The sequence below is a fragment of the Lolium rigidum genome, chromosome 7 (genome assembly GCF_022539505.1).
Source record: "Lolium rigidum isolate FL_2022 chromosome 7, APGP_CSIRO_Lrig_0.1, whole genome shotgun sequence".
Classification (NCBI taxonomy): Eukaryota; Viridiplantae; Streptophyta; class Magnoliopsida; order Poales; family Poaceae; genus Lolium; species Lolium rigidum.
The window spans coordinates 56,200,685-56,222,222 of record NC_061514.1 but is presented as its reverse complement, the minus strand read 5'-3'; positions in this window follow the sequence as shown (position 1 = coordinate 56,222,222).

Below are 21,538 nucleotides of genomic sequence, written 5' to 3'. Positions count from 1 at the left end.
TGACAAGGGAGCCCTGCTCACCACTGTCATGGGGTGCTCCTGGAAGTAGTGCATCAGCTTCCGGCTGCCTAGGAAAACTCCATAGAATAGCTTCTGAAAGTGAGGGTAGCGTTGCTTGGATTCCGTTAGGACCTCGCTTATGTAGTAAACTGGCCTCTGGACTCCGTGCTCGTAGCCTTCTTCCTTTCGCTCCACCAAGATAACTAGACTTACGACCTTGTTGGTGGCTGCCAGATAGAGGAACATTGGTTCTGACTCAGCTGGTGCCGCCAAAATAGGTGGGGATGTGAGTAGTTATTTCAACCCCTGAAGTGCTGCGTCTGTTGCGTCATCCCAGACAAATTTGTCTGATTTCTTCAGCAACTTGTATAAAGGTAGCGCCTTCTCGCCAAGACGGCTAACAAATCTACTGATTGCGGCGACACAACCAGTTAATCGTTGCACATCTTTGAGACAAGTTGGCCTTTTGATGCACAGAATAGCCTTGATCTTTTCCGGGTTAACTTCGATGCCTCTGTGAGACACAATGAAGCCAATGAGTTTTCCGGCTGGCACACCAAAGACGCACTTCAGCGGATTCAACATTATCTTGTACCGTCGGAGATTATCAAAGGTTTCCGTGAGGTCGCTGATCAAGTCGGATCCTTTCCGGGTCATGACCGCGATGTCGTCGACGTATGCGTGCACATTCCGGCCAATTTGGTCCTTCAGGCATCGCTACATCGTACGTTGATAGGTGGCACCTGCATTTTTCAAACCAAAGGTCATGGTGACATAGCAGTAAGTGCCGAAAGGTGTGATGAACGAGGTCGCCTTTTGGTCGGACTTCTTCATCCGGATCTGGTGATACCCGGAATATGCGTCAAGAAAACACAGAAGTTTCGCCCCTGCCGTCGGATCAATGACTTGGTCAATGCGCGGCAGGGGGAACGGATCCTTCTGACAATGCTTATTCAAGCCGGAGTAATCGATGCACATTCTTAGTATTTCAGAATTCTTTTTGGGTACAAGGACGGGCTTTGCGACCCAATCAGTATGGATAACTTCAACTACAAAACCTGCCTCTAGTAACTTTGCTAATTCTATCCCTATGGCGCGGCGCTTCTTATCTCCAAAGCGTCGCATAGCTTGCTTCACCGGTCTTGCTCCCGGATTTATGTTGAGGTAGTGCTCGGCAAGTTCCCTTGGTACTCCGGACATGTCAGAAGGTTGACATGCGAAGATATCCATGTTAGCACGGAGGAACTCGACGAGCGCGCTTTCCTATTTGGGGTCCATGTCGGCTCCGACTGAAACCTGCTTGGAGCTGTCGCCTACCTCGAGGTCGACCTGCTTGGTTTCTATCGCGGCCTTGAGCGAGTTCTTCTGTTCGGAGATCTGCTTCTTGAGGTCGTCGTTGAAGGCTTGCTCGTCCTCTAGCAGCAGGGCTACCATCTCATCGTTGCTATCCATGTCTAAAGCAAAATCAATGGTTAAAATTGCGCCTAGGCAGACGATGCAACGAACAGCGGCCAATCGCGCCTACCTGGCAAGTCGTTGAGCACCTTGTGTTCGCGGAGGTGGGGCGGATTTGACGCCGGGTTCTGGGACGCGATAGCGAAGCGGCGGCGGCGGAACGACCGGCGGGAGCGCCAACCGCGGCGACGGCGCCGACTCTCAGAAGAGATCAGACGCTCAAACGGCCGGCAAATCCAGCGACGATGGAGGGGTGGGAGGCGCGGGAAGGAAGGAGCGACGAGAAAAAAGGCGTGAATCAACGGTTGTGTCCGGCGTGCCCGGTGCGTCCCCTGTGGGACGGGGACGGCCTCGGGGCTCCGGACACCATATCGGGGCGCGCCGGACAAAAGATGGCTTTGGGGGACGCGGCTGAAAGCATTTTTTTATCCGACGCGCCCCAAATAGTTTTGGGGGACGCTTTGAAGACGCGACTGGAGATGCTCTTAGAATCGTCATAAACTATGTTTACATAGCGGATGCATCGTTCTTGACATATGTCCAACACTATTTGAGGCGGTCTGGACATATATTGGAGGGCGCTGCTGCAAATGCTCTTACGGTTGATGGTTGTTTGGTTTTCATTCTTGTGGGTGCAAATTGGACAGCTCTTAACGACTTGTTGAAAATGAAACTGGGGAAAGAACGGCCTTTTGGACGGACCTCTGGCTCGGAGACAACACCCTCCAGGACCAATTCCCGAACCTCTTCTCCCACTCCACCCGCGTGAATATCAACGTCGCCACAGCCCTGACTCCTGGATTCCGCGGTACGCTGGAACCACGCCTGTCGCAGGCCGCTGAAGCTGACCTTCGAAGCCTCGCTATCGAGCTTAGCTCTGTGGTTCTTAGCGGCGACACCCAGGATTCTCGTTGGGACCGTCTCACTAACAAAAAGCTTTCGAACAAAAGTGTCTACTCCAATTCTTTCAGGCACCTGCAGATTGACGTGATGGCGGAGAAGGTGTGGAAAAGCGCTGCCCCCCTTAAGTGCAAAATCTTCTGCTGGCTTGCTGTGAGGAGGCGCCTCCCAACCAATGAACGCCGCTTCCGGCATCGCCTCGGGGCCTCGGCTACATGCCTCTTCTGCCCTCGGGATGAGGACACCGATCACCTCCTCCTTCGCTGCCCCCGCGCCGGCGAAGTGTGGGCCTCTTTCCTTCAGGACCCCCAAGCTCGGCCTCCCTCTGACCTCCAGGACCTTTGGTCATCGCGGTGCAGAACATACGAAGAAACCACCATCAGCACCGCAATCGTCTGGAACATCTGGAAGAGACGCAACGCCAAGACCTTCACTGGAGTGGACGAAGACCTTACCATGGTCCTTCGCAGATGCATCCAAGACATTAGACTTTGGGCTCATAGATGTACCACCCCCTCCGCCTCCCTCTCTCTAAATAATTGGTGTAATAACTTCGACCCGCCTTGAGGTCCCCCCCCTCCCCTCCTCCCTCTAAAAAGTTGTAATGATCCCATGTACGCTTGTTTTTATTAATGTTCAGGCTGGCGTAAGCCCGCCGTAGCCCAGTTCAAAAAAAAACTCAAACAGTAGACAATGGTAAAATAATATACTCATGTTTTTCTATGTGAAAGACATCCATCTATATTTGAATTGATATTATATATTATTATAGAGCTATTGCGCATGCATTAGCTTACTTGAATTTAATTTCACGTACTCCACCTAACCCCTAACCCCTCCAGTGGCGCTCCCCAGGGTGCCGCCGGGGGGCCGATCTCCCTCCTTTCGGCGCTGACCATGGTGGCGGTGGGCCCCGGCGCCAAAGTGCCCGGGGGTTGTTGGAGGCGGTGACCGGCGGTGGCGGCTGGGGCGGCGACCTCCGACTTTGGCGTGCTCCGCGTCTAGGGCGGCGTCCCTGGATGTGCGGCGGCGGCTCCTCCTCCACGGCCTCCGGCGATGGATGGTGGTGGTGGCGGCTGTTGGATCTTGTGCCCGTCGAGATCCATCGTTGGCTTCTGCTGGCGGCGCGAGGAAGGGGCGGCGATGTGCGGGGCGAGGATGGTGTGGTTGCAGCTTCTGCCGTCCACCGAATTCTCCTTCGTCATCGTTGGTCAGCGGATGGCGGCGTGGGGGCCTGTTCGTCTGCTTCGGGTTTGAAGGTGGTGGTCCTAGGGTTCTTCTTCTACGAAGATGAAGACCTACCGGACGCCGATCCTTTTCATCTAGCCGGAGTGTTGAGTTCCGAAAGGCTCCGCTGGCGAATGCATCAACGCATCTTTTGCCTGTAGTTTGCTGGACCGGGTGGTATTTGGTCGCGCGCACCCATGCTTTTATTCCGACTGTTTGGTTCTGGAGGGAGCGGCGTGAAACTCTTTTTCTATGTTGACATCAAGTGACTACCGATCCATGATGAAAGTCGGAAGTAGAGAATTTCATGAAGGTCGGATGGGAGGACTAGCTAAGGGAGGTTCAAGTCTCCGCGCTGTTGAGGGACTTGCTTGGTGTTCCGGGCTTCACAGCAGCGGTATGAAAGTGGGGGCGACAACACAGGTGAAGTTCAGAGTCCTACCTTTCAGGGTGAAAACCCAAGGTCTGGCCTTAACTGGTTGTGCCTGGCAATGACCTTGTTGGATGCATTTTTTTGAGAGCGTAGACTATCTTCAGGGTGAAAACCTAAGATCTTTGATCGGGCGACGACGGTGTTAGAGCATTGTTCCCTTCTTGAAGCCGTCGTTTTTGGAGAGTCTGTATTTCAGGTGTGGTCATGGTGGTGGATGTATTGCTGTTGTTAGGCTCGAGATACTGTAGCGGGATTTTGTTTCTTAGTTTTCTTTTATATTTTTTGGTTGTGTGCATCCATAGTGCCATTAGGGTTGTGCGTTGTTGCAGAGGCTAGGTGTAATTGGTATCTTTTTTTTTTGAGAATTTCTCTGCATTCATATCACGGAAAGATACAAAGTTGTTGACCCTTACAAGCACAGAGAAACACAAATACAAAGGACCAAAAACACCTAGAACACCCTAAGACCACCATAGCCCATGAAGATCTCCGGAGCCCTATGTCATCATCCCATAAACTTGAGAGAAGACCCCTGCAGAAGAACTACAACCAAGCGCAAGCAGGTCATCATCTTCGACCACGGTGCAATTGCCACCACGCTGCTTCCTCCTTCCTTGACACCAGTGCCGAGAAGGCATGGACACCAATCCAACACGCCTGCAGCAGCCGTCACCATCTTTGGCTTTGAGTACCGCGAAAAGTGTCCCTTCCGGAAGGAAGGGAACTCGAGTCAACCGACCGGTCCAAGCACCGCGGCCGGGCCATCCGCCCGGGCAAACCAGAACTCCCTCCAAAGATCGGCGCCGAGGAGGAAGAAAAACAGCAGCAGCAAATCATACCGACAAGGAGGAAGAAGGGTCTTTCTCCCGACCATCTGGCCGATTTTGGCGTCGCCACGTCGGACCGCCTCCTCCCCTCGCCACCAAGGCCGGCCAGAAGAAGCTGCAAGACGTGACAGCCGCAAGCCACCAGAAGAACACAAACCCTAAAAAGGAAGACAGTGGTGCCATCTCCTTCCTCTCCCTCGCCACCACGGCCGGCCGAGGAGAAGGCAACAACATCAGCACTCCTCCGACTCCAGATAAGACTCCGCAAACTCCACGGCATGGTCGAAATTCGACCGTGCCCGGGGAATCCACCCTCCCCCGATCCGCAGATCTGAGAGGAAACCAGGCCAGCAGCTCACCGGCGCCGCCACAAGTGGCCTTGCCGAGATGGGGATCGAGCTCCAGCATCCTTATTCCGACGCGACGTCGCCTCCACCATCTCGACGCCGTCCCAGAGCACCACGCGAAGACTAGGCCGGGCGCTTCCCGGCGCAGCTGAGGAGGAGCCCCCACCGCCGCCACGCCACTGGGGCTTTGCCCGGCGGCGCCACCGGTGGCGGCGGCCGGAGGAGGGGGTGCGGTGGGTGTGGCGGCTAGGGTTGGGGTCGTGGGTTGCTACGTTTAGCTCATGTGTCACATCATGTGTACACAATTGGTATCTTTTGATATTAGTATATTCCCTTTATCGAAAAATGTATGGTGTGTTCCATCTTATCTCGGCATCCATCGAATATGTCCGAGGTCTCAATCTCATCTAGCCATTTTTAGATTGATCTAGCAATGCTAAATGGGTGCACGTTGCAATCGAGATGGGGTTGTTAATTGTCATCATCCACACGGATTCATCCCAATTATCAAGTTCGATTCTTGAAACTGCCGGTAACAAGCGACATATGGCTCTGCTTTTATGTTTTGCCTACGCGCGTTCCTGATGGATATCGAGAATATACTTGTGTTCTTGCACACGCTCGATTTCATGTCCACGTATGACATCGAAGTCTTTGCTTCGTGGAGAAGGAATATCCCTATTCATCTCAATGGTAACAGGCACTTCAATAGATTTTAGTACATGTCGTTGACACGTGGGAGTGGAGTCCACCAGATGAGTGTTTTTGGTATGATAAGTATTTCTTTTATAATAACTAGCACAGTGGCTCTCGCAAATGCGAGAGCACCATCATTAGTTACGTGAGATTGCAGAATTAAATTTTTGTTTCATACATTATTTTGAAATTCGTATTATGTGATACGCAATAATACTATTCCACTACCACAAAAAATATTATTCAAAGCAGATAGAAAATCATGATGCAAGGTAATATATGTAATACTTAATTTGTGGGTGATTGGCATGCCATACAACTTTCTAACAATTCAATAGTGACAATCTAAATGCACCAGATAATCACAACATAACATTGCAAAATAAATATATCAAATCTCCACTTATTCATAGCTAGATAAATAATAAAAGAGCTAACTATCAATTATGTAGTGATTACTCTATTCATTTCCACACAAATTACAGCTGTATACATGGCAAAAAAATTACAATTGTAGATGAATTTCTTTAAAAAGCTATAATTAGCTTGTGCAAACTAAATTTATTATTCAGTTTCCACACAAATTACAACTGTATATACAATTTCTTACAATAAAACTAAAATTATCTCATGAAAACTTAAGCTAATATTTAACATACCTTTCGGATGTATCAAACTCACCACTCCAAACCTGAACCCGTAGACCGTTTGTGCTGGTAGCCAAATAGCCAAACCGATGTTTTTATGCATAGGCCAAAACAATGTTAATATGTAACGATGCACTTGTCCTGCATGGGTGCAGCCGTATGCTACCTCAGCTGTGTACATACACTGATACACCAGCACCCACATTGCTGTCTAAGTTGTCCTACGCCTACGCGTTTGTTTGAAGCTGTGATTCAGACGAAGCATTAGAGGAGGTTATTAGGTTGAGGCCAGCGTTATTAGGTCGTACCGCAACCAAACTCTATTGATACAGTCGTACAATGCATGGTCATCATGTCTTTTTTCGTCAGCGGAAAACGTACATGTGCCTGATCCATTATAGCCATTAGTTTACGTTTAGACTTACCGTGCCATGTACTCATCTGTACAATTTTAATGTTATACGTAATAATTATAACTATTAAAGTATATTTATCTACAATATATGGATTAACATGGTGTCTCTATTTTAGATATCCGTATATTGTAGGCGAAACAAACCGGTATTCAAATAATTTATGAATTTTGATAAATTTTGGATTATTTATAAATATGTTTGCAAAATAATTGGTGGTATTTTGATCAGTATTATCGATATTTCCGAAAATCGGTAATACCATTGGCCAATGATTGTACGCAATACTTTTATCTCTTAATCTCAACCGTTAAAATAAGAATCAATAGAGTTTTTTTCAGTGTATTTGGATTAACATGGTGTCTCTATTTTCGACAACCGTATATTTCTGGCGTAATACAAGGATATTCAAATAATTTGTGAATTTTGATAAATTTTGATTTTTTTTTGCAAAAGCTCAGGTGGTATGTTGAAGTGGAACCGCTATTTACGAAAACTGGTAATACCGCTGCCAACGGTGTTTTTTCCAACTTTACCACTGGGTGTCTCTATTTTATTCAATTGTATATTACTGGCGAAATTTATGGGTTTTCATAAAAATTTAATTGACTTATAAGTTCGTCTGGAAAATCTCGGGCGGTATTTTGATTAGTATTGTTATTTACGAAAACTTCTAATACCGCGGCGAACTGTAATTTTTCCAACTTTACCACCGGAAAAATCTAATATAGAGATATATATCGGTATTCCAATAATTTATCAATTTTGAAAAATTACGGACAAATTTATAAATTTGATTGGGAAATATCAGGCAATATTTTGATCAGTATTACATATATCTTCAAAAACTGGTAATGCTGCTGGCCAGCGATTTTTTTTCCAATGTTAGCACCGAAAACTTCAATACCGACAAAATATATGGGTATTAATTTATCAATTCTGATATACTTTGGAAAAACTTATAAATTCGTTTACAAAATCTCAGGCTGTCTAGATTAAAAAGAGGAATCGGTCACAAGTACCACGTTTCAGCAAGTTTTTTTTTTTACATTTTTTTTAGCACATACCACTGCTCCAAGTCCATGTCTACCACAATGATCTAGCGCAGATACGGCCTCTTAAATTGTTTTCTTTGTATATAACAATAGATACATATTTTCACGTGAAAGCACCCCGTTTTAATTTTTTTGATGCTATCATACCGAATTCAATCTGCTGAGTCCAATCTATTATATATGGAAGCTATCCTATGGGACTCTTTTTGTGAAACATAACACGCATCATTTTTTTTTCCAAACAGACAGATCTCTTTGTTTTCTCACGTAAGGTCTATTACAGACTCGTCACACGTGTAACAGAAAAAAAGGAGGTAATACATCGATCATACCCTTTGTTAATATAAAACGTAGCTATGTAGGTTTAAACGTGCAATAAGTTTCCTTTGTACAACAAAAACTAAATTGTTGTACGTAACACTTTTTTATCTTTTAATCTCAAATGTTAAAATTAAAATCTACGGTTAATATATTTTAAGCATATGTGGATTAACCTGGTGTCTCGAAAAACACCCTTATTTTACTTTTAGTATATAATAGATAGATAGATAGATGCACCCTAGAAATATGTATCTTGCTGCCCACAAGGTGTGGGGCAGCTCCCCGCTCTAAAGCCCTACACTTTTTTTTGCCTCGAAACTTCTTTGAAATATTGAAGATAGTCTGTAGATGGTATCAACTAGAACTACTGATGATATTTTTTGTGTTGTAATGGAGGTATATAAAATTTTAGATTTGTCAATATCAACACATGCAATCCATCAATAAGGATGTTTGATTCCAAGTTTCCTAATATAACGTTTCTCTTTTCAGTAAATTCGTGTAAAAACTTGTGAAACTATGTTTTAATTTAACGAAATAGAGCTGACACAGGTTCGAGATTTTAAAAATCTCCAAAAAACCAGTCATTCTGGTTACCACCGAGGAAAATTTCTACAGGAGGAAATATTACCTGAATTTATAAATTTGCTTAAATTTAAAGTTTTTTTGGTAAATTTTGGACAAATTTATAAATTCATTTGACAAACCTGTTATTATGTCTGGTATTTCCGAAAACCGGTAATACCTGCGGCTGCCGATTTTTCACGACGGAGAAAAAAAAAACCTTGGACATACCAGCCTCTCTGAGCAGCGAACGAACGGCCAAGATTTTCTGTTCTGCTAGCGACTGGAGCCAAGTGTGAATTCGGTTGTTACTAGTCTTGGTACAAAGACTTTATTTTGGAAGCGTCTCTGGATGTTGTTATCATATAACTCACGTATGTGAACTCGACCACATTGCACGGATTTATGTCGCTCATGTGCTTGCTTTATATGCCATCTTCTTCAATATTTATTGCTTAGGATGTTTGAAATATTTTGCTATATGTACTACAATTGTGCGGTGCAACTCCTGTCAACGTCGTCAGAGTTTCTGAATTTCTACCAATTGTGTGGCTGTTATCACCAGGATTTGACCGGGTCAGAGGTGGGCCGCGATCAAGATGGACTTAAAGATCATACATGGAAGAATATACATGAATCGGCCTTATGCGCAAAGTTTGGGCTAGTTTGCCCTTGTATCTTAATATAGTAGATCGCATCTTAGATTAGAAGATAGAGTTTGACCCGTGCACGATTAGGTGCACGCCTGAATTAGAAAGTCCCCTGGACTATAAATATGTATCTAGGGTTTATGGAATAAACAACAACCAACGTTCAACCAACAAATCAATCTCGGCGCATCGCCAACTCCTTCGTCTCGAGGGTTTCTACCGGTAAGCAACATGCTGCCTAGATCGCATCTTGCGATCTAGGCAGCACAAGCTCCACGTTGTTCATGCGTTGCTCGTACTAAAACCTTGTTGATGGCGAGCAGCGTAGTTATCATAGATGTGTTAGGGTTAGCATAGTTCTTCGCGTAACATGCTATCGTAGTGCAACCATTGCATGTCTAGCCGCCCTCACACCTATCTTAGGTGTGGGGGCGGCACCCCGCTTGATCATTATTTAGTAGATCTGATCCGTTACGATTGCTCCTTGTTCTACAAGGATTAGTTTAATATCTCGCAATAGTTAGACCTTACAAAGGGGTGGAGGATCCAGCGGCACGTAGGGTGTCGTTCGCTGGCCCTAAACAGGATGTTCCGGGGATCAACCTTGTGTTGGTTTTTAGGCCTTGTTTAGGATCGGCTTACGATCACCGTGCGTGGCCGCGAGGCCCAACCGTGAGTAGGATGATCCGATTATGCGGTGAAAACCCTAAATCGTCGTAGATCTCATTAGCTTTATCTTGATCAAGCAGGACCACCATATATTCGTGCACCTCGTACGAATCATGGGTGGATCGGCTCCCCGAGCCGATTCACAGGATAACCTCGAGAGCCGATCGAGGCTCGTATTTAATGTTTACGTGTATGCCATGCAGGAAACTAAGCGAGGCATCTCCATCACCTTCCCGACCAGGTATAGGTCGGGTGGCACGCCCTTGCATCAGCATCGGACGTGTGACCGAACGCTTGCGGGCCGTCGCTCGGAGGGACCTCAGCCAGCCGCAGCTCTAGGTTGTTCCCGGCTCTACGGTGTTGCCCGTCGCTGCCCGCCGGTGGGTTTCGACGACAACACATTCGGCACGCCCGGTGGGACAAGCTTCTACATCAACCACATCGCCATCTACATCCGAGATGGCGGACGGCACGCCGATCACGTACGAGGATCCGACGGACGAGCTCAAGAAGAAGTATGACGAGATCAAAGTCATCCTCGAAGCCGACCTCATCGGCTCTTTCCACGAACCCGTTCACATGGCATCGGTGGAAGGGGTTCTCGCCTAATGGTGCACTCGGATGGGATAGACCTCTCTGCCCCGTCGGAAGAACGCACCAGGTCCCCGCGGCAGGAGATCAACTACTTGGTGGCTCACTCGCTACACCGCCACTGCGAGAACCTGGTCAACACGTTGGAGCGTGTCGCTCTTCGCGTGATCCAGGAGATCATGAGGCACCGTACTCGCCGTCGGGACCAGCTCTCGGGACGCATCAAGGAGAGTTGCCACTCCGGTCCCGTCCACCGCCGCCATATGCGTTGGCAGCACTGGAGTGCCGGCTTCACCGGCATTCGTCGTCTACAAGATCGGTGGTGACCCTGGTGACTACCAGTTCTTGCCTGAGGTGCCTAAGGAGATCCCTCACGGGTACACGTGCACGTATGTGCCAGATTGTGGTAACTGGGCACTCACAAACCAGGCCACGGCATCAGGAACTCCTAGGAAAACGGGAGGGACGTCAGCGACAGAGCTTGAGAAGCAGACGTGGCTAACTAAGTACGCCACCCCGACGAACCTCCAGAGCTCAGCTCCTGCAGTTGGCTCAGAACTGGAAAAGCAAACATGGCTGGCTAAGTACGCCACCCCGGCGAATCTTCAGAATTCAACTCCTGCAGCCAGCACAGCGGATCAGATCAGTACCATACTGAGAGACTAGTTCGGCATGGTGCCGAAAAGAAGGGCCATCGGCTATTCCAAGCCGTACCCCGACGACTACGAGATGATCCCGCTACCACCTAAATATCGGCTCCCTGACTTCTCCAAATTCAGTGGATCAGATGGTTCCAGCTCCATCGAGCACGTGGGCCGATATTTGGCGCAACTAGGACCGGCTTCAGTGTCGGATCAACTACGCGTGAGGCTCTTCTCACAGTCCCTCACGGGATCGGCTTTCGGATGGTACACCTCTTTGCCACCGGACTCCATCCGGACTTGGAAGCGATTGGAAGAGCAGTTCCATATGCGGTACCATTCGAGAGGCTTCCGAGTCCGGCATTGCCGATCTAGCACAACTACGTCGAAGCGCGGAGAAACGCGTGACGGAATACATCCAGCGCTTCAGGAATCTTAGGAACCGATGTTATTCGGTTCGTTTAACCGAAAAGGAAGCAATCGAGTTGGCGATAGCAGAGCCTCGCAACACCGCTCAAGGACATGGCCTCCCAAGCGGACTATCCCTCACCGGCGCACATGGTTCGAGAACTGCTCGGCATATGAACAGCGCCACCCGGACTCGTGCACGGGACAAATTCAAGCGTGCAGTAGTCCTGGTCAATGCGAGAGGAAGACGAAGTTCCTGCGCGGAGACCAAGAGGTAGCGAGTGGCTGAATGGGCTCGGGGAGGAACCCCCGTGTCCTGCAAATGGGTAAAGCCACCGGGCCCGCCCGGGGGATTTGATTTTGACGTGACCAAGACCGAGCAAATCTTCGACCTCCTGCTCAAGCGGAAGCGGTTGACGATTCCCGAAGGTCTCAAATTCCCCACGGTGCAAGAGGCTGAACGGAAAGCCATACTGCAAATGGCATAGTCCGCTCTCCCATGCCACCAACGACTGCAGGGTATGGCGTCGGCACATCCAAGCGGCGATAGAAAAAGGGCGTCTAATTTTCAACCAATAAGCCATGAAGGTCGACACCCGGCCCTTCCCCGCCGTTAACATGGTAGAGTGCACTTACCACCGAAGGTTGCCAGCCAGGATCCTCGTTCAGACATCAACATGGTAGGACACGGGAACCACTCTGGCAAAGATGGAGACGAGGGCAGCTGCTCTCATAGCAAGGACACAGAAGAGGCCGCTCCACGCGATCGGCTCCGTCATGATGGCAAGCGCTACGTCACAGAGGGAGAAGTGAAGAACATGAGATATCAAAGACCCCTCTCTGATCACCTCCTCAACAAGTATGTGAGTCAGTATGACCAACGCCGACGATCCAGGCGATGATGATGAGAGAGATCGTCCGGCTAGAGAAGCCGGAAGACATCGTCGGCACGATCGCGATGAGGAGGAGCACGAGCGCCGTGCCACGGAAAAATCAAGGGAGCAAGACGACAACGACAGCACCGGGACCGCGCCTTCTTCGACACTCGCTGGGATTCGAGGAATGAGCCGATTGCCCACAATCGGCAATTGCCCGAATGCAACCGGAAGAAGAAGGAGGCAGCCAGCGTGTCTGTGTTCAAGCGCTTAGGGCCTCTCCCGCCACAAAGCAAACGCGCTGAGTCCCCTCGCTGGGCAGATCTCGAGGATTCAGAAGACGAGGGACAAGAAGAAGAAGAAGAAGACAGGTACCACCGTCCAAGGTGGTGCCCGGATGGACTAAGCCGTTCCCAAAAGCGTAGGGTTCAGCGATTGCGCGGCTTGGAGGAAGCCGAAAGGTTATACCTGCATACGCTAAGGAAGGCGCGACCTGATTTGGCTGCGAAAGTTCAGCGAACCCTGGACGAAGAGGGTCGTCCACGGAAAATGGAGTGGCGCCCCAAGCAAAGGAAAGCCGATGATAAAACATCGGCTGGCACAAACATGGTGCTCGTCCTTCCAACGAAGCTTAGTGCTCCAGGATTACACGATGCACTCAAGGTGGACGACAGCGAGCGCATCGACTTGACAAAGGATAAGGTTGGGCTGGTCCTATCCACCGGCCTGATCGTGTAGCAAGAACGAACCAATGAAGCAAACGTGGCAAGGCCAATCCTTGGGATCGGCTTCAAAGATCTATGAAGGGACATTACAAAACCTTCATTTGAGCGAGTCAATATGGAGGCCGATTCCAGCAATCGGCCAAAATTATCCTCACCACATGTTCTGCTGGTGTTCAACATCGATCTACTGGATAGCGGTTTTACGTCGGCTGATGCGTCAGGGAAAATCAACATTGGTCTTACCGGAGCCGACGTGCAAAGACAATGCCTTGGCTAACCACAAAGCCGATATCTGCAGTCACCTGGTAGATTCGGCTCGGGGGGCATCTAATCAGATGAACATGCGCAGATGAACATGTGTGCAGTGAAACATTGGGGGCCGATGGGAAAAATCGGCCAGTAAAAAAAATATATATATACTCGCAGTGGGTATACAGCCGATGCATGGCCATCGACTCAAGAGGTACAGCTGTTATGAGCAGAAGTCTCCAAGTTCGGCAGTACCAGTGCAAGCATGGACCAAGGTGGCGGCTATGGCGTTTTGCCTAGCCTGGACCAAGTTTGCCAGAGATGATGAGCCGATCTGATCAACAAGGCGCAAGGAAGGAGTTGAGAAGCCATTGTGTTTGAGGCTTCTTAGTTCGAGGAGCAGATTTGCTGATCTGTCCAAAGCTTTTCAGTGCGACGGATTTTCCGAAAATCAAGAGGCTCGGGGGCAGCTCGCCTGAAATATCTTTGCTACGGAGAGCCGATTTTGTTGGAATCGGCTGGTTCTCGCATTATAACTTGGAAGCCAATGGTGACGCATTTGGCTCGCTTTGGATGAGGCTCGGAGGGCAACTCGCCCGAGAGGTTTTTGGCTTTGGGAGCCGATTTTGTTGGAATCGGTCGGCTCTACATTGCAACCGTTCGAAGAATGATGCTTTGTTACGTGAGTTATCGGTTTCAGCAACAGTTCCGGGACTCTCTTGGGAACGCCTGCTCAAGATCAAATCGCCGGTCTCGCTGCGATCGAGCCGCACCCAGTGCTATCGTCATCGGCAGGGCTAGTTGACTTGGAAGGATGACTGAATTGGCCTGTCTTGCAGATTATCGTGAGAGACCAAGGCGTGGCCCCATCTGGTCATTGAGCATTGGTTAGGCTAACAATCGGCAAAGTCAGATGAGGAAAAATTGGCTAAATCAGCATAAAGAACATCGGCAAAAATCAAAGGAAATTTTTTCATTGATAATAAGATTTCTTACAAAGAGGAGCCGATTGTTCAGCAAAAGGGACAGATTACTGCTGCTAATCCTATACTAGTAGGTCCCTATTCTAAGGGCTGTTGCCGTCTTCGCCGTCGCTGGGGTAGCTGCCCTCATTGCTGCTGTCGACGAATCCCTCTGTGCTGCTACTATGACCTTCAGCAGAGGCTTCTTCCTCGTCATCGTCATCGTCCTCGTCTGACCAAGCCCAGCCCCGAATGCGCTTTGGCGGTGGTTCGTCGGAAGAGGTGTCGTCCTCCTGTTCCTTCTTCAGGTCGGAGGAGATGTCTTCATCTTCGTCATCCTCTTCTTCTTCTTTGGTGACGGAGGTGAATTTACCCCGGAAGGGAGGGTCGTCGTCGTCGCTATCCGCCTCCAGTGCTCCGTCGACCGAGTGCACGGAGGTCATCTTCCCCGTCGGTTAGGGGCATGGCCCCCATCCGACCGGACAAGGTCCTCGCCCTCCGGCACGAAGTCGAAGTCCCACTCCTGCTTGTCCCAATCGCCGGGGAGCACGCCGGTTGTACGCCTCCATCCGGTCGTGCTCTGGAATTGACTCGCTTGAAAAAGAGGATTGGAGAGAAACGGAAGAGGAGGAAGAAGACGACATGGCTATGGAAAGAGAGGGTTTTTTGATGCCGATAGCTGGAACGGAGGAAGGGGATGAAGAGTGCTAATCGATCGGCACGGTTAAATAATGAGGAACCTGGTGGAGATTTAATGCCATTGCGGTTTCCGAGGAGATGATGCTAAAGCTATCGAATTTTGCAGAGAAGCTGAGAAGACAGGGCGTCATGATGAAGAATACTGCAACGGTTCTGCTCTGCCACGACATGACCCTTCGAAAGGAAAACAGAGTGGTTTTGAAATTATCATTGCCAAAACCAGGGGGGCATGTGTTATCACCAGGATTTGACCGGGTCAGAGGTGGGCCGCGATCAAGATGGACTTAAAGATCATACATGGAAGAATATACATGAATCGGCCTTATGCGCAAAGTTTGGGCTAGTTTGCCCTTGTATCTTAATATAGTAGATCGCATCTTAGATTAGAAGATAGAGTTTGACCCGTGCACGATTAGGTGCACGCCTGAATTAGAAAGTCCCTGGACTATAAATATGTATCTAGGGTTTATGGAATAAACAACAACCAACGTTCAACCAACAAATCAATCTCGGCGCATCGCCAACTCCTTCGTCTCGAGGGTTTCTACCGGTAAGCAACATGCTGCCTAGATCGCATCTTGCGATCTAGGCAGCACAAGCTCCACGTTGTTCATGCGTTGCTCGTACTGAAGCCTTGTTGATGGCGAGCAGCGTAGTTATCATAGATGTGTTAGTGTTAGCATAGTTCTTCGCGTAACATGCTATCGTAGTGCAACCCTTGCATGTCTAGCCGCCCTCACACCTATCTTAGGTGTGGGGGCGGCACCCCGCTTGATCATTATTTAGTAGATCTGATCCGTTACGATTGCTCCTTGTTCTACAAGGATTAGTTTAATATCTGCAATAGTTAGGCCTTACAAAGGGGTGGAGGATCCAGCGGCACGTAGGGTGTCGTTCGCTGGCCCTAAACAGGATGTTCCGGGGATCAACCTTGTGTTGGTTTTTAGGCCTTGTTTAGGATCGGCTTACGATCACCGTGCGTGGCCGCGAGGCCCAACCGTGAGTAGGATGATCCGATTATGCGGTGAAAACCCTAAATCGTCGTAGATCTCATTAGCTTTATCTTGATCAAGCAAGACCACCATATATTCGTGCACCTCGTACGAATCATGGGTGGATCGGCTCCCTGAGCCGATTCACAGGATAACCTGAGAGCCGATCGAGGCTCGTATTTAATGTTTACGTGTATGCCATGCGAGGAAACTAAGCGAGGCATCTCCATCACCTTCCCGACCGGGTATAGGTCAGGGTGGCACGCCCTTGCATCAGCATCGGACGTGTGACCAGAACGCTTTGCGGGCCGTCGCTCGGAGGGACCTCAGCCAGCCGCAGCTCTAGGTTGTTCCCGGCTCTACGGTGTTGCCCGTCGCTGCCCGCCGGTGGATCAAGATAAAGCTAATGAGATCTACGACGATTTAGGGTTTTCACCGCATAATCGGATCATCCTACTCACGGTTGGGCCTCGCGGCCACGCACGGTGATCGTAAGCCGATCCTAAACAAGGCCTAAAAACCAACACAAGGTTGATCCCCGGAACATCCTGTTTAGGGCCAGCGAACGACACCCTACGTGCCGCTGGATCCTCCACCCCTTTGTAAGGCCTAACTATTGCAGATATTAAACTAATCCTTGTAGAACAAGGAGCAATCGTAACGGATCAGATCTACTAAATAATGATCAAGCGGGGTGCCACCCCCACACCTAAAATAGGTGTGAGGGCGGCTAGACATGCAAGGGTTGCACTACGATAGCATGTTACGCGAAGAACTATGCTAACCCTAACACATCTATGATAACTACGCTGCTCGCCATCAACAAGGTTTCGATACGAGCAACGCATGAACAACGTGGAGCTTGTCGCTGCCTAGATCGCAAGATGCGATCTAGGCAGCATGTTGCTTACCGGTAGAAACCCTCGAGACGAAGGAGTTGGCGATGCGCCGAGATTGATTTGTTGGTTGAACGTTGGTTGTTGTTTATTCCATAAACCCTAGATACATATTTATAGTCCAGGGGACTTTCTAATTCAGGCGTGCACCTAATCGTGCACGGGTCAAACTCTATCTTCTAATCTAAGATGCGATCTACTATATTAAGATACAAGGGCAAACTAGACCAAACTTTGCGCATAAGGCCGATTCATGTATATTCTTCCATGTATGATCTTTAAGTCCATCTTGATCGCGGCCCACCTCTGACCCGGTCAAATCCTGGTGATAACACATGCCCCCCTGGTTTTGGCAATGATAATTTCAAAACCACTATGTTTTCCTTTCGAAGGGTCATGTCGTGGCAGAGCAGAACCGTTGCAGTATTCTTCATCATGACGCCCTGTCTTCTCAGCTTCTCTGCAAAATTCGATAGCTTTAGCATCATCTCCTCGGAAACCGCAATGGCATTAAATCTCCACCAGGTTCCTCATTATTTAACCGTGCCGATCGATTAGCACTCTTCATCCCCTTCCTCCGTTCCAGCTATCGGCATCAAAAAACCCTCTCTTTCCATAGCCATGTCGTCTTCTTCCTCCTCTTCCGTTTCTCTCCAATCCTCTTCCTCAAGCGAGTCAATTCCAGAGCACGACCAGATGGAGGCGTACAACCGGCGTGCTCCCCAGCATTGGGACAAGCAGGAGTGGGACTTCGACTTCGTGCCAGAGGGCGAGGACCTTGTCTGGTCAGATGGGGCCATGCCCCTAACCGACGGGGAAGATGACCTCCGGTACCTGGTCGACGGAGCACTGGAGGCGGATAGCGACGACGACGACCCTCCCTTCCGGGGTAAATTCACCTCCGTCACCAAAGAAGAAGAAGAGGATGACGAAGACGAAGACATCTCCTCCGACCTGAAGAAGGAACAGGAGGACGACACCTCTTCCGACGAACCACCGCCAAAGCGCATTCGGGGCTGGGCTTGGTCAGACGAGGACGATGACGATGACGAGGAAGAAGCCTCGCCGAAGGTCATAGTAGCAAGCACAGAGGGATTCGTCGACAAGCAGCAATGAGGGCAGCTACCCCGGCGACGGCGAAGACGGCAACGGCCCTTAGAATAGGGACCTACTAGTATAGGATTAGCAGCAGTAATCTGTCCCTTTTGCTGAACAATCGGCTCCTCTTTGTAAGAAATCTTATTATCAATGAAAAAATTTCCTTTGATTTTTGCCGATGTTCTTTATGCTGATTTAGCCGATTTTTCCTCATCTGACTTTGCCGATTGTTAGCCTAACCAATGCTCAATGACCAGATGGGGCCACGCCTTGGTCTCTCACGATAATCTGCAAGACAGGCCAATTCAGTCATCCTTCCAAGTCAACTAGCCCTGCCGATGACGATAGCACTGGGTGCAGCCGATCGCAGCAGACCGGCGATTTGATCTTGAGCAGGCGTTCCCAAGAGAGCCCCGGAACTGTTGCTGAAACTGATAACTCTGTAACAAAGCATCATTCTTCAGAACAGTTGCAATGTAGAGCCAGCTGATTCCAACAAAATCGGCTCCCAAAGCCAAAAACCTCTCGGGCGAGTTGCCCTCCGAGCCTCATCCAAAGCGAGCCAAATGCGTCGCCATTGGCTTCCAAGTTATAATGCAGAACCAGCCGATTCCAACAAAATCGGCTCTCCAGAGCAAAGATATTTCAGGGCGAGCTGCCCCCCGAGCCTCTTGATTTTCGGAAAAGCCGTCGCACTGAAAAGCTTTGGACAGATCAGCAAATCTGTTCCTCGAACTAAGAAGCCTCAAACACAATGGCTTCTCAACTCCTTCCTTGCGCCTTGTTGATCAGATCGGCTCATCATCTCTGGCAAACTTGGTCCAGGCTAGGCAAAATGCCATAGCCGCCACCTTGGTCCATGCTTGCACTGGTACTGCCGAACTTGGAGACTTCTGCTCATAACAGCTGTACCTCTTGAGTCGATGGCCATGCATCGGCTGTATACCCACTGCGAGTATATTTTTTTTTACTGGCCGATTTTTCCCATCGGCCCCCAATGTTTCACTGCACACATGTTCATCTGCGCATGTTCATCTGATTAGATGCCCCCCGAGCCGAATCTGCCAGGTGACTGCAAATATCGGCTTTGTGGTTAGCCAAGGCATTGTCTTTGCACGTCGGCTCCGGTAAGACCAATGTTGATTTTCCCTGACGCATCAGCCGACGTAAAACCGCTATCCAGTAGATCGATGTTGAACACCAGCAGAACATGTGGTGAGGATAATTTTGGCCGATTGCTGGAATCGGCCTCCATATTGACTCGCCCAAATGAAGGTTTTGTAATGTCCCTTCATAGATCTTTGAAGCCGATCCCAAGGATCGGCCTTGCCACGTTTGCTTCATTGGTTCGTTCTTGCTACACGATCAGGCCGGTGGATAGGACCAGCCCAACCTTATCCTTTGTCAAGTCGATGCACTCGCTGTCGTCCACCTTGAGTGCATCGTGTAATCCTGGAGCACTAAGCTTCGTTGGAAGGACGAGCACCATGTTTGTGCCAGCCGATGTTTTATCATCGGCTTTCCTTTGCTTGGGGCGCCACTCCATTTTCCGTGGACGACCCTCTTCGTCCAGGGTTCGCTGAACTTTTGCAGCCAAATCAGGTCGCGCCTTCCTTAGCGTATGCAGGTATAACCTTTCGGCTTCCTCCAAGCCGCGCAATCGCTGAACCCTACGCTTTTGGGAACGGCTGAGTCCATCCGGGCACCACCTTGGACGGTGGTACCTGTCTTCTTCTTCTTCTTGTCCCTCGTCTTCTGAATCCTCGAGATCTGCCCAGCGAGGGGACTCAGCGCGTTTGCTTTGTGGCGGGAGAGGCCCTAAGCGCTTGAACACGGACACGTTGGCTGCCTCCTTCTTCTTCCGGTTGCATTCGGGCAATTGCCGATTGTGGGCAATCGGCTCATTCCTGAATCCCAGCAGTGTCTGAAGAAGGGGCAGTCCCAGTGCCTGTCGTTGTCGTCTTGCTCCCTTGATTTTTCCGTGGCACGGCGCTCGTGCTCCTCCTCATCGCGATCGTGCCGACGATGTCTTCTGGCTTCTCTAGCCAGACGATCTCTCTCATCATCATCGCTGGATCGTCGGCGTTGGTCATACTGACTCACATACTTGTTGAGGAGGTGATCAGAGAGGGGTCTTTGATATCTCATGTTCTTCACTTCTCCCTCTGTGACGTAGCGCTTGCCATCATGACGGAGCCGATCGCGTGGAGTGGCCTCTTCTGTGTCCTTGTTATGAGAGCAGCTGCCCTCGTCTCTATCTTTGCCAGAGTGGTTCCCAGGTCCTACCATGTTGATGCTGAACGAGGATCCTGGCTGGCAACCTTCAGGGTAAGTGCACTCTACCATGTTAACGGCGGGGAAGGGCTGGGTGTCGACCTTCATGGCGTATTGGTTGAAAATTGGACGCCCTTTTCCTATCGCCGCTTGGATGTGCTGACGCCATACCCTGCAGTCGTTGGTGTCATGGGAGAGCGAGTTATGCCATTTGCAGTATGGCTTTCCGTTCAGCTCTTGCACCGTGGGGAATTTGAGACCTTCAGGGAATCGTCAAGCTGTTTCTCCTTGAGCAGGAGGTCGAAGATTTGCTCGGTCTTGGTCACGTCAAAATCAAATCCCACAGGCGGGCCTGGTGGCTTTACCCATTTGCGGGATCACGGGGGTTCCTCCCCGAGTCCATTCGGCCACTGCTACCTCTTGGTCTCCCGCGAGAACTTCGTCTTCCTCTCGCATCGACCGGGACTACTGCACGCTTGAACTTGTCTTGGTACAGGTCCGGGTGGCGCTGTTCATATGCCGATAGTTCTGAACCATGTGCGCCGGTGAGGGATAATCTGCTTGGGAGGCCATGTCCTTGAGCTGTGTTGCAAGGCCTCGCTACCGCCAACTCGACTCGCTTCTTTTCGGTTATACGAACCGAATAACATCGGTTCCTAAGATTCCTGAAGCGTCTGGATGTATTCCGTCACGGTTTCTCGCGCTTCGACGTAGTTGTGCTAGATCGGCAATGCCGGACTCGGAAGCCTGCGAATGGTACCGCATATGGAACTGCTCTTCCAACTGCTTCCAAGTCCGGATGGAGTCCGGTGGCAAAGAGGTGTACCATCCGAAAGCCGATCCCGTGAGGGACCGTGAGAAGAGCCTCACGCGTAGTTGATCCGACACCGAAGCTCGGTCCTAGTTGCGCCAAATATCGGCCCA